Here is a 12,118-nt window from a genome sequence, read left to right as displayed (position 1 = left end):
AGACCTTAACCAGTAGGCCAGAGTAAGAGTTAAGACCTTAACCATTAGGCCAGAGTACGAGTCTAAGACCTTAGCTATTAGGCCAGAGTAAGAGTTAAGACCTTAACCAGTTGGCCAAAGTAAGAGTTAAGACCTTAACCTGTATGCCAGAGTAAGAGTTAAGACCTTAACCATTAGGCCAGAGTACGAGTCTAAGACCTTAGCTATTAGTCCAGAGTAAGCGTTAAGACCTTAACCATTAGGTCAGAGTACGAGTCTAAGACCTTAGCTATTAGGCCAGAGTAAGAGTTAAGTCCTTAACCAGTAGGCCAGAGTAAGAGTTAAGACCTTAACCTGTAGCCCAGAGTAAGAGTTAAGACCTTAACCATTAGGCCAGAGTAAGAGTTAAGACCTTAACCAGTAGGCCAGAGTAAGAGTTAAGACCTTTACCATTAGGCCGGAATACGAGTCTAAGACCTTAGCTATTAGGCCAGAGTAAGAGTTAAGACCTTAGCTATTAGGCCAGAGTAAGAGTTAAGACCTTAACCTGTAGGCCAAAGTAAGAGTTAAGACCTTAACCTGTAGGCCAGAGTAAGAGTTAAGACCTTAACCTGTAGGCCATAGTACGAGTCTAAGACCTTAGCTACTAGGCCAGAGTAAGAGTTAAGACCTTAACCATTAGGCCAGAGTAAGAGTTAAGACCTTAACCAGTAGGCCAGAGTACGAGTCTAAGACCTTAGCTATTAGGCCAGAGTAAGAGTTAAGACCTTAACCAGTAGGCCAGAGTAAGAGTTATGACCATAGCTATTAGGCCAGACTAAGAGTTAAAACCTTTACCAGTAGGCCAGAGTAAGAGTTAAGACCTTAACCATTAGGCCAGAGTACGAGTCTAAGACCTTAGCTATTAGGCCAGAGTAAGAGTTAAGACCTTAACCAGTAGGCCAAAGTAAGAGTTAAGACCTTAACCTGTAGGCCAGAGTAAGAGTTAAGACCTTAACCTGTAGGCCATAGTACGAGTCTAAGACCTTAGCTATTAGGCCAGAGTAAGAGTTAAGACCTTAACCAGTAGGCCAGAGTAAGAGTTAAGACCTTAACCAGTAGGCCAGAGTAAGAGTCTAAGACCTTAGCTATTCGGCCAGAGTAAGAGTTAAGACCTTAACCATTAGGCAAGAGTAAGAGTTAAGACCTTAACCATTAGGCCGGAATACGAGTATAAGACCTTAGCTATTAGGCCAGAGTAAGAGTTAAGACCTTAGCTATTAGGCCAGAGTAAGAGTTAAGACCTTAACCTGTAGGCCAAAGTAAGAGTTAAGACCTTAACCTGTAGGCCAGAGTAAGAGTTAAGACCTTAACCTGTAGGCCATAGTACGAGTCTAAGACCTTAGCTACTAGGCCAGAGTAAGAGTTAAGACCTTAACCATTAGGCCAGAGTAAGAGTTAAGACCTTAACCAGTAGGCCAGAGTACGAATCTAAGACCTTAGCTATTAGGCCAGAGTAAGAGTTAAGACCTTAACCAGTAGGCCAGAGTAAGAGTTATGACCATAGCTATTAGGCCAGACTAAGAGTTAAGACCTTTACCAGTAGGCCAGAGTAAGAGTTAAGACCTTAACCATTAGGCCAGAGTACGAGTCTAAGACCTTAGCTATTAGGCCAGAGTAAGAGTTAAGACCTTAACCAGTAGGCCAAAGTAAGAGTTAAGACCTTAACCTGTAGGCCAGAGTAAGAGTTAAGACCTTAACCTGTAGGCCATAGTACGAGTCTAAGACCTTAGCTATTAGGCCAGAATAAGAGTTAAGACCGTAACCAGTAGGCCAGAGTAAGAGTTAAGACCTTAACCAGTAGGCCAGAGTAAGAGTCTAAGACCTTAGCTATTCGGCCAGAGTAAGAGTTAAGACCTTAACCAGTAGGCCAGATTAAGAGTTAAGACCTTAACCTGTAGGCCAGAGCAAGAGTTAAGACCTTATCCATTAGGCCAGAGTACGAGTCTAAGACCTTAGCTATTAGGCCAGAGTAAGAGTTAAGACCTTAGCTATTAGGCCAGAGTAAGAGTTAAGACCTTAACCATTAGGCCAGAGTACGAGTCTAAGACCTTAGTTATTAGGCCAGAGTAAGAGTTAAGACCTTAACCAGTAGGCCAGAGTAAGAGTTAAGACCTTAACCATTAGGCCAGAGTACGAGTCTAAGACCTTAGTTATTAGGCCAGAGTAAGAGTTAAGACCTTAACCAGTAGGCCAGAGTACGAGTCTAAGACTTTAGCTATTAGGCCAGAGTAAGCGTTAAGACCTTAACCAGTAGGCCAGAGTACGAGTCTAAGACCTTAACCTGTAGGCCAGAGCAAGAGTTAAGACCTTATCCATTAGGCCAGAGTACGAGTCTAAGACCTTAGCTATTAGGCCACAGTAAGACTTAAGACCTTAGATATTAGGCCAGAGTAAGAGTTAAGACCTTAACCTGTAGGCCAGAGTACGAGTCTAAGACCTTAGCTATTAGGCCAGTCTAAGAGTTAAGACATTTACCTGTAGGCGAGAGTATGAGTCTAAGACCTTAGCTATGAGGCCAGAGTAAGAGTTAAGACCTTAACTAGTAGGCCAGAGTAAGAGTCTAAGACCTTAGCTACTAGGCCAGAGTAAGAGTTAAGACCTTAACCAATAGGCCAGAGTAAGAGTTAAGACCTTAACCAGTAGGCCAGAGTACGAATCTAAGACCTTAGCTATTAGGCCAGAGTAAGAGTTAAGACCTTAGCTATTAGGCCAGAGTAAGAGTTAAGACCTTAACCATTTGGCCAGAGTACGAGTCTAAGACCTTAGTTATTAGGCCAGAGTAAGAGTTAAGACCTTAACCAGTAGGCCAGAGTAAGAGTTAAGACCTTAACCTGTCGGCCATCGTACGAGTCTAAGACCTTAGCTATTAGGCCAGAGTAAGCGTTAAGACCTTAACCAGTAGGCCAGAGTAAGAGTTAAGACCTTAACCAGTAGGCCAGAGTACGAGTCTAAGACCTTAGCTATTAGGCCAGAGAAAGAGTTAAGACCTTAACCAGTAGGCCAGAGTAAGAGTTAAGACCTGTACCATTAGGCCGGAATACGAGTCTAAGACCTTAGCTATTAGGCCAGAGTAAGAATTAAGACCTTAGCTATTAGGCCATAGTAAGAGTTAAGACCTTAACCTGTAGGCCAGAGTAAGAGTTAAGACCTTAACCAGTAGGCCAGAGTAAGAGGTAAGACCTTAGCTATTAGGCCAGAGTAAGAGTTAAGACCTTAACCATTGGGCCAGAGTACGAGTCTAAGACCTTAGCTATTAGGCCAGAGTAAGAGTTAAGACCTTAACCTTTAGGCCAGAGTATGAGTCTAAGACCTTAATCAGTAGGCCAGAGTAAGAGTCTAAGCCCTTAGCTATTAGGGCAGAGTAAGAGATAAGACCTTAACCAGTAGGCCATAGTAAGAGTTAAAACCTTAACCAGTAGGCCAGAGTAAGAGTCTAAGACCTTAGCTATTAGGCCAGAGTAAGAGTTAAGACCTTAACCAGTAGGCCAGAGTAAGAGTTAAGACCTTAACCAGTAGGCCACAGTACAAGTCTAAGACCTTAGCTTTAAGGCCAGAGTAAGAGTTAAGACCTTAGCTATTAGGCCAGAGTACGAGTCTAAGACCTTAGCTATTAGGCCAGAGTAAGAGTTAAGACCTTAACCTGTAGGCCAGAGTATGAGTCTAAGACCTTAGCTATTAGGCCAGAGTACGAGTCTAAGACCTTAGTTATTAGGCCAGAGTAAGAGTTAAGACCTTAACCAGTAGGCCAGATTAAGAGTTAAGACCTTAACCTGTAGGCCATAGTACGAGTCTAAGACCTTAGCTATTAGGCCAGAGTGAGAGTTAAGACCTTAGCTATTAGGCCAGAGTAAGAGTTAAGACCTTAACCAGTAGGCCAGAGTACGAGTTTAAGACCTTAGCTATTAGGCCAGAGTAAGAGTTAAGACCTTAACCAGTAGGCCAGAGTAAGTGTTAAGACCCTAACCAGTAGGCCAGAGTACAAGTCTAAGACCTTAGCTATTAGGCCAGAGTAAGAGTTAAGACCTTTACCAGTAGGCCAGAGTAAGAGTTAAGACCTTAACCATTAGGCCAGAGTACGAGTCTAAGACCTTAGTTATTAGGCCAGAGTAAGAGTTAAGACCTTAACCATTAGACCAGAGTATGAGTCTAAGACCTTAGTTATTAAGCCTGTGTAAGAATTAAGACCTTAACCAGTAGGCCAGAGAAAGAGTTAAGACCTTAGCTATTAGGCCAGAGTAAGAGTTAAGACCTTAGCTATTAGGCCAGAGTAAGAGTTAAGACCTTAACCAGTAGGCCAGAGTAAGAGTTAAGACCTTAACCTGTAGGCCATAGTACGAGTCTAAGACCTTAGCTATTAGGCCAGAGTAAGCGTTTAGACCTTAACCAGTAGGCCAGAGTACGAGTCTAAGACCTTAGCTATTAGGCCAGAGTAAGAGTTAAGACCTTAGCTATTAGGCCAGAGTAAGAGTTTAGACCTTAACCAGTAGGCCAGAGTAAGAGTTAAGACCTTAACCTGTATGCCAGAGTACGAGTCTAAGACATTAGCTATTAGGCCAGAGTAAGAGTTAAGACCCTAACCAGTAGGCCAGAGTAAGAGTTAAGACCTTAACCAGTAGGCCAGAGTAATTGTTAAGACCTTAACCAGTAGGCCAGAGTAAGAGTTAAGACCTTAACCTGTAGGTCAGAGTACGAGTCTAAGACCTTAGCTATTAGGCCAGAGTAAGAGTAAAGACCTTAACCTGTAGGCCAGAGTATGAGTCTAAGACCTTAGCTATTAGGCCAGAGTAAGAGTTAAGACCTTAGCTATTAAGTAAGAGTTAAGACCTTAACCAGTAGGCCAGAGTACGAGTCTAAGACCTTAGCTATTAGGCCAGAGTAGGAGTTAAGACCTTAGCTATTAGGCCAGAGTAAGAGTTAAGACCTTAACCATTAGGCCAGACTACGAGTCTAAGACCTTAGCTATTAGGCCAGAGTAAGAGTTAAGACCTTAACCAGTATGCCAGAGTAAGAGTTAAGACCTTAACCATTAGGCCAGAGTACGAGTCTAAGACCTTAGCTATTATGCCAGAGTAAGAGTTAAGACCTTAACCAGTAGGCCAGAGTACGAGTCTAAGACTTTAGCTATTAGGCCAGAGTAAGCGTTAAGACCTTAACCAGTAGGCCAGAGTACGAGTCTAAGACCTTAACCTGTAGGCCAGAGCAAGAGTTAAGACCTTATCCATTAGGCCAGAGTACGAGTCTAAGACCTTAGCTATTAGGCCACAGTAAGACTTAAGACCTTAGATATTAGGCCAGAGTAAGAGTTAAGACCTTAACCTGTAGGCCAGAGTACGAGTCTAAGACCTTAGCTATTAGGCCAGTCTAAGAGTTAAGACATTTACCTGTAGGCGAGAGTATGAGTCTAAGACCTTAGCTATGAGGCCAGAGTAAGAGTTAAGACCTTAACTAGTAGGCCAGAGTAAGAGTCTAAGACCTTAGCTACTAGGCCAGAGTAAGAGTTAAGACCTTAACCATTAGGCCAGAGTAAGAGTTAAGACCTTAACCAGTAGGCCAGAGTACGAATCTAAGACCTTAGCTATTAGGCCAGAGTAAGAGTTAAGACCTTAGCTATTAGGCCAGAGTAAGAGTTAAGACCTTAACCATTTGGCCAGAGTACGAGTCTAAGACCTTAGTTATTAGGCCAGAGTAAGAGTTAAGACCTTAACCAGTAGGCCAGAGTAAGAGTTAAGACCTTAACCTGTCGGCCATCGTACGAGTCTAAGACCTTAGCTATTAGGCCAGAGTAAGCGTTAAGACCTTAACCAGTAGGCCAGAGTAAGAGTTAAGACCTTAACCAGTAGGCCAGAGTACGAGTCTAAGACCTTAGCTATTAGGCCAGAGAAAGAGTTAAGACCTTAACCAGTAGGCCAGAGTAAGAGTTAAGACCTGTACCATTAGGCCGGAATACGAGTCTAAGACCTTAGCTATTAGGCCAGAGTAAGAATTAAGACCTTAGCTATTAGGCCATAGTAAGAGTTAAGACCTTAACCTGTAGGCCAGAGTAAGAGTTAAGACCTTAACCAGTAGGCCAGAGTAAGAGGTAAGACCTTAGCTATTAGGCCAGAGTAAGAGTTAAGACCTTAACCATTGGGCCAGAGTACGAGTCTAAGACCTTAGCTATTAGGCCAGAGTAAGAGTTAAGACCTTAACCTTTAGGCCAGAGTATGAGTCTAAGACCTTAATCAGTAGGCCAGAGTAAGAGTCTAAGCCCTTAGCTATTAGGGCAGAGTAAGAGATAAGACCTTAACCAGTAGGCCATAGTAAGAGTTAAAACCTTAACCAGTAGGCCAGAGTAAGAGTCTAAGACCTTAGCTATTAGGCCAGAGTAAGAGTTAAGACCTTAACCAGTAGGCCAGAGTAAGAGTTAAGACCTTAACCAGTAGGCCACAGTACAAGTCTAAGACCTTAGCTTTAAGGCCAGAGTAAGAGTTAAGACCTTAGCTATTAGGCCAGAGTACGAGTCTAAGACCTTAGCTATTAGGCCAGAGTAAGAGTTAAGACCTTAACCTGTAGGCCAGAGTATGAGTCTAAGACCTTAGCTATTAGGCCAGAGTACGAGTCTAAGACCTTAGTTATTAGGCCAGAGTAAGAGTTAAGACCTTAACCAGTAGGCCAGATTAAGAGTTAAGACCTTAACCTGTAGGCCATAGTACGAGTCTAAGACCTTAGCTATTAGGCCAGAGTGAGAGTTAAGACCTTAGCTATTAGGCCAGAGTAAGAGTTAAGACCTTAACCAGTAGGCCAGAGTACGAGTTTAAGACCTTAGCTATTAGGCCAGAGTAAGAGTTAAGACCTTAACCAGTAGGCCAGAGTAAGTGTTAAGACCCTAACCAGTAGGCCAGAGTACAAGTCTAAGACCTTAGCTATTAGGCCAGAGTAAGAGTTAAGACCTTTACCAGTAGGCCAGAGTAAGAGTTAAGACCTTAACCATTAGGCCAGAGTACGAGTCTAAGACCTTAGTTATTAGGCCAGAGTAAGAGTTAAGACCTTAACCATTAGACCAGAGTATGAGTCTAAGACCTTAGTTATTAAGCCTGTGTAAGAATTAAGACCTTAACCAGTAGGCCAGAGAAAGAGTTAAGACCTTAGCTATTAGGCCAGAGTAAGAGTTAAGACCTTAGCTATTAGGCCAGAGTAAGAGTTAAGACCTTAACCAGTAGGCCAGAGTAAGAGTTAAGACCTTAACCTGTAGGCCATAGTACGAGTCTAAGACCTTAGCTATTAGGCCAGAGTAAGCGTTTAGACCTTAACCAGTAGGCCAGAGTACGAGTCTAAGACCTTAGCTATTAGGCCAGAGTAAGAGTTAAGACCTTAGCTATTAGGCCAGAGTAAGAGTTTAGACCTTAACCAGTAGGCCAGAGTAAGAGTTAAGACCTTAACCTGTATGCCAGAGTACGAGTCTAAGACATTAGCTATTAGGCCAGAGTAAGAGTTAAGACCCTAACCAGTAGGCCAGAGTAAGAGTTAAGACCTTAACCAGTAGGCCAGAGTAATTGTTAAGACCTTAACCAGTAGGCCAGAGTAAGAGTTAAGACCTTAACCTGTAGGTCAGAGTACGAGTCTAAGACCTTAGCTATTAGGCCAGAGTAAGAGTAAAGACCTTAACCTGTAGGCCAGAGTATGAGTCTAAGACCTTAGCTATTAGGCCAGAGTAAGAGTTAAGACCTTAGCTATTAAGTAAGAGTTAAGACCTTAACCAGTAGGCCAGAGTACGAGTCTAAGACCTTAGCTATTAGGCCAGAGTAGGAGTTAAGACCTTAGCTATTAGGCCAGAGTAAGAGTTAAGACGTTAACCATTAGGCCAGACTACGAGTCTAAGACCTTAGCTATTAGGCCAGAGTAAGAGTTAAGACCTTAACCAGTATGCCAGAGTAAGAGTTAAGACCTTAACCATTAGGCCAGAGTACGAGTCTAAGACCTTAGCTATTAGTCCAGAGTAAGAGTTAAGACCTTAACCATTAGGTCAGAGTACGAGTCTAAGACCTTAGCTATTAGCCAGAGTAGGAGTTAAGTCCTTAACCAGTAGGCCAGAGTAAGAGTTAAGACCTTAACCTGTAGCCCAGAGTAAGAGTTAAGACCTTAACCATTAGGCCAGAGTAAGAGTTAAGACCTTAACCAGTAGGTCAGAGTAAGAGTTAAGACCTTTACCATTAGGCCGGAATACGAGTCTAAGACCTTACCTATTAGGCCAGAGTAAGAGTTAAGACCTTAGCTATTAGGCCAGAGTAAGAGTTAAGACCTTAACCTGTAGGCCAAAGTAAGAGTTAAGACCTTAACCTGTAGGCCAGAGTAAGAGTTAAGACCTTAACCTGTAGGCCATAGTACGAGTCTAAGACCTTAGCTACTAGGCCAGAGTAAGAGTTAAGACCTTAACCATTAGGCCAGAGTAAGAGTTAAGACCTTAACCAGTAGGCCAGAGTACGAGTCTAAGACCTTAGCTATTAGGCCAGAGTAAGAGTTAAGACCTTAACCAGTAGGCCAGAGTAAGAGTTATGACCATAGCTATTAGGCCAGACTAAGAGTTAAGACCTTTACCAGTAGGCCAGAGTAAGAGTTAAGACCTTAACCATTAGGCCAGAGTAGGAGTCTAAGACCTTAGCTATTAGGCCAGAGTAAGAGTTAAGACCTTAACCAGTAGGGCAAAGTAGGAGTTAAGACCTTAACCTGTAGGCCAGAGTAAGAGTTAAGACCTTAACCTGAAGGCCATAGTACGAGTCTAAGACCTTAGCTATTAGGCCAGAGTAAGAGTTAAGACCTTAACCAGTAGGCCAGAGTAAGAGTTAAGACCTTAACCATTAGGCCAGAGTACGAGTCTAAGACCTTAGCTATTAGGCCAGAGTAAGAGTTAAGACCTTAACCAGTTGGCCAAAGTAAGAGTTAAGACCTTAACCTGTATGCCAGAGTAAGAGTTAAGACCTTAACCATTAGGCCAGAGTACGAGTCTAAGACCTTAGCTATTAGTCCAGAGTAAGCGTTAAGACCTTAACCATTAGGTCAGAGTACGAGTCTAAGACCTTAGCTATTAGGCCAGAGTAAGAGTTAAGTCCTTAACCAGTAGGCCAGAGTAAGAGTTAAGACCTTAACCTGTAGCCCAGAGTAAGAGTTAAGACCTTAACCATTAGGCCAGAGTAAGAGTTAAGACCTTAACCAGTAGGCCAGAGTAAGAGTTAAGACCTTTACCATTAGGCCGGAATACGAGTCTAAGACCTTAGCTATTAGGCCAGAGTAAGAGTTAAAACCTTAGCTATTAGGCCAGAGTAAGAGTTAAGACCTTAACCTGTAGGCCAAAGTAAGAGTTAAGACCTTAACCTGTAGGCCATAGTACGAGTCTAAGACCTTAGCTACTAGGCCAGAGTAAGAGTTAAGACCTTAACCATTAGGCCAGAGTAAGAGTTAAGACCTTAACCAGTAGGACAGAGTACGAGTCTAAGACCTTAGCTATTAGGCCAGAGTAAGAGTTAAGACCTTAACCAGTAGGCCAGAGTAAGAGTTATGACCATAGCTATTAGGCCAGACTAAGAGTTAAGACCTTTACCAGTAGGCCAGAGTAAGAGTTAAGACCTTAACCATTAGGCCAGAGTAGGAGTCTAAGACCTTAGCTATTAGGCCAGAGTAAGAGTTAAGACCTTAACCAGTAGGCCAAAGTAAGAGTTAAGACCTTAACCTGTAGGCCAGAGTAAGAGTTAAGACCTTAACCTGTAGGCCATAGTACGAGTCTAAGACCTTAGCTATTAGGCCAGAGTAAGAGTTAAGACCTTAACCAGTAGGCCAGAGTAAGAGTTAAGACCTTAACCATTAGGCCAGAGTACGAGTCTAAGACCTTAGCTATTAGGCCAGAGTAAGAGTTAAGACCTTAACCAGTTGGCCAAAGTAAGAGTTAAGACCTTAACCTGTAGGCCAGAGTAAGAGTTAAGACCTTAACCTGTAGGCCATAGTACGAGTCTAAGACCTTAGCTATTAGGCCAGAGTAAGAGTTAAGACCTTAACCAGTAGGCCAGAGTAAGAGTTAAGACCTTAACCAGTAGGCCAGAGTAAGAGTCTAAGACCTTAGCTATTCGGCCAGAGTAAGAGTTAAGACCTTAACCAGTAGGCCAGATTAAGAGTTAAGACCTTAACCTGTAGGCCAGAGCAAGAGTTAAGACCTTATCCATTAGGCCAGAGTACGAGTCTAAGAGCTTAGCTATTAGGCCAGAGTAAGAGTTAAGACCTTAGCTATTAGGCCAGAGTAAGAGTTAAGACCTTAACCAGTAGGCCAGAGTACGAGTCTAAGACCTTAGCTATTAGGCCAGAGTAAGAGTTAAGACCTTAACCAGTAGGCCAGAGTATGAGTCTAAGACCTTAGTTATTAGGCCAGAGTAAGAGTTAAGACCTTAACCAGTAGGCCAGAGTAAGAGTTAAGACCTTAACCTGTAGGCCATAGTACGAGTCTAAGACCTTAGCTATTAGGCCAGAGTAAGAGTTAAGTCCTTAGCTATTAGGCCAGAGTAAGAGTTAAGACCTTAACCATTAGGCCAGAGTACGAGTCTAAGACCTTAGTTATTAGGCCAGAGTAAGAGTTAAGACCTTAACCAGTAGGCCAGAGTACGAGTCTAAGACCTTAGCTATTAGGCCAGAGTAAGCGTTAAGACCTTAACCAGTAGGCCATAGTACGAGTCTAAGACCTTAGCTATTAGGCTAGAGTAAGAGTTAAGTCCTTAGCTATTAGGCCAGAGTAAGAGTTAAGACCTTAACCATTAGGCCAGAGTACGAGTCTAAGACCTTAGTTATTAGGCCAGAGTAAGAGTTAAGACCTTAACCAGTAGGCCAGAGTAAGAGTTAAGACCTTAACCATTAGGCCAGAGTACGAGTCTAAGACCTTAGTTATTAGGCCAGAGTAAGAGTTAAGACCTTAACCAGTAGGCCAGAGTACGAGTCTAAGACCTTAGCTATTAGGCCAGAGTAAGCGTTAAGACCTTAACCAGTAGGCCAGAGTACGAGTCTAAGACCTTAACCTGTAGGCCAGAGCAAGAGTTAAGACCTTATCCATTAGGCCAGAGTACGAGTCTAAGACCTTAGCTATTAGGCCACAGTAAGACTTAAGACCTTAGATATTAGGCCAGAGTAAGAGTTAAGACCTTAACCTGTAGGCCAGAGTACGAGTCTAAGACCTTAGCTATTAGGCCAGAGTAAGAGTTAAGACATTTACCTGTAGGCGAGAGTATGAGTCTAAGACCTTAGCTATTAGGCCAGAGTAAGAGTTAAGACCTTAACCAGTAGGCCAGAGTAAGAGTTAAGACCTTAACCAGTAGGCCAGAGTACGAATCTAAGACCTTAGCTATTAGGCCAGAGTAAGAGTTAAGACCTTAGCTATTAGGCCAGAGTAAGAGTTAAGACCTTAACCATTTGGCCAGAGTACGAGTCTAAGACCTTAGTTATTAGGCCAGAGTAAGAGTTAAGACCTTAACCAGTAGGCCAGAGTAAGAGTTAAGACCTTAACCTGTCGGCCATCGTACGAGTCTAAGACCTTAGCTATTAGGCCAGAGTAAGCGTTAAGACCTTAACCAGTAGGCCAGAGTAAGAGTTAAGACCTTAACCAGTAGGCCAGAGTACGAGTCTAAGACCTTAGCTATTAGGCCAGAGAAAGAGTTAAGACCTTAACCAGTAGGCCAGAGTAAGAGTTAAGACCTGTACCATTAGGCCGGAATACGAGTCTAAGACCTTAGCTATTAGGCCAGAGTAAGAATTAAGACCTTAGCTATTAGGCCATAGTAAGAGTTAAGACCTTAACCTGTAGGCCAGAGTAAGAGTTAAGACCTTAACCAGTAGGCCAGAGTAAGAGGTAAGACCTTAGCTATTAGGCCAGAGTAAGAGTTAAGACCTTAACCATTGGGCCAGAGTACGAGTCTAAGACCTTAGCTATTAGGCCAGAGTAAGAGTTAAGACCTTAACCTTTAGGCCAGAGTATGAGTCTAAGACCTTAATCAGTAGGCCAGAGTAAGAGTCTAAGCCCTTAGCTATTAGGGCAGAGTAAGAGATAAGACCTTAACCAGTAGGCCATAGTAAGAGTTAAAACCTTAAC

The sequence above is a fragment of the Triturus cristatus genome, chromosome 11, assembly GCF_964204655.1.
Source record: "Triturus cristatus chromosome 11, aTriCri1.1, whole genome shotgun sequence".
Classification (NCBI taxonomy): domain Eukaryota; kingdom Metazoa; phylum Chordata; class Amphibia; order Caudata; family Salamandridae; genus Triturus; species Triturus cristatus.
This window is presented reverse-complemented; position numbering follows the sequence as displayed.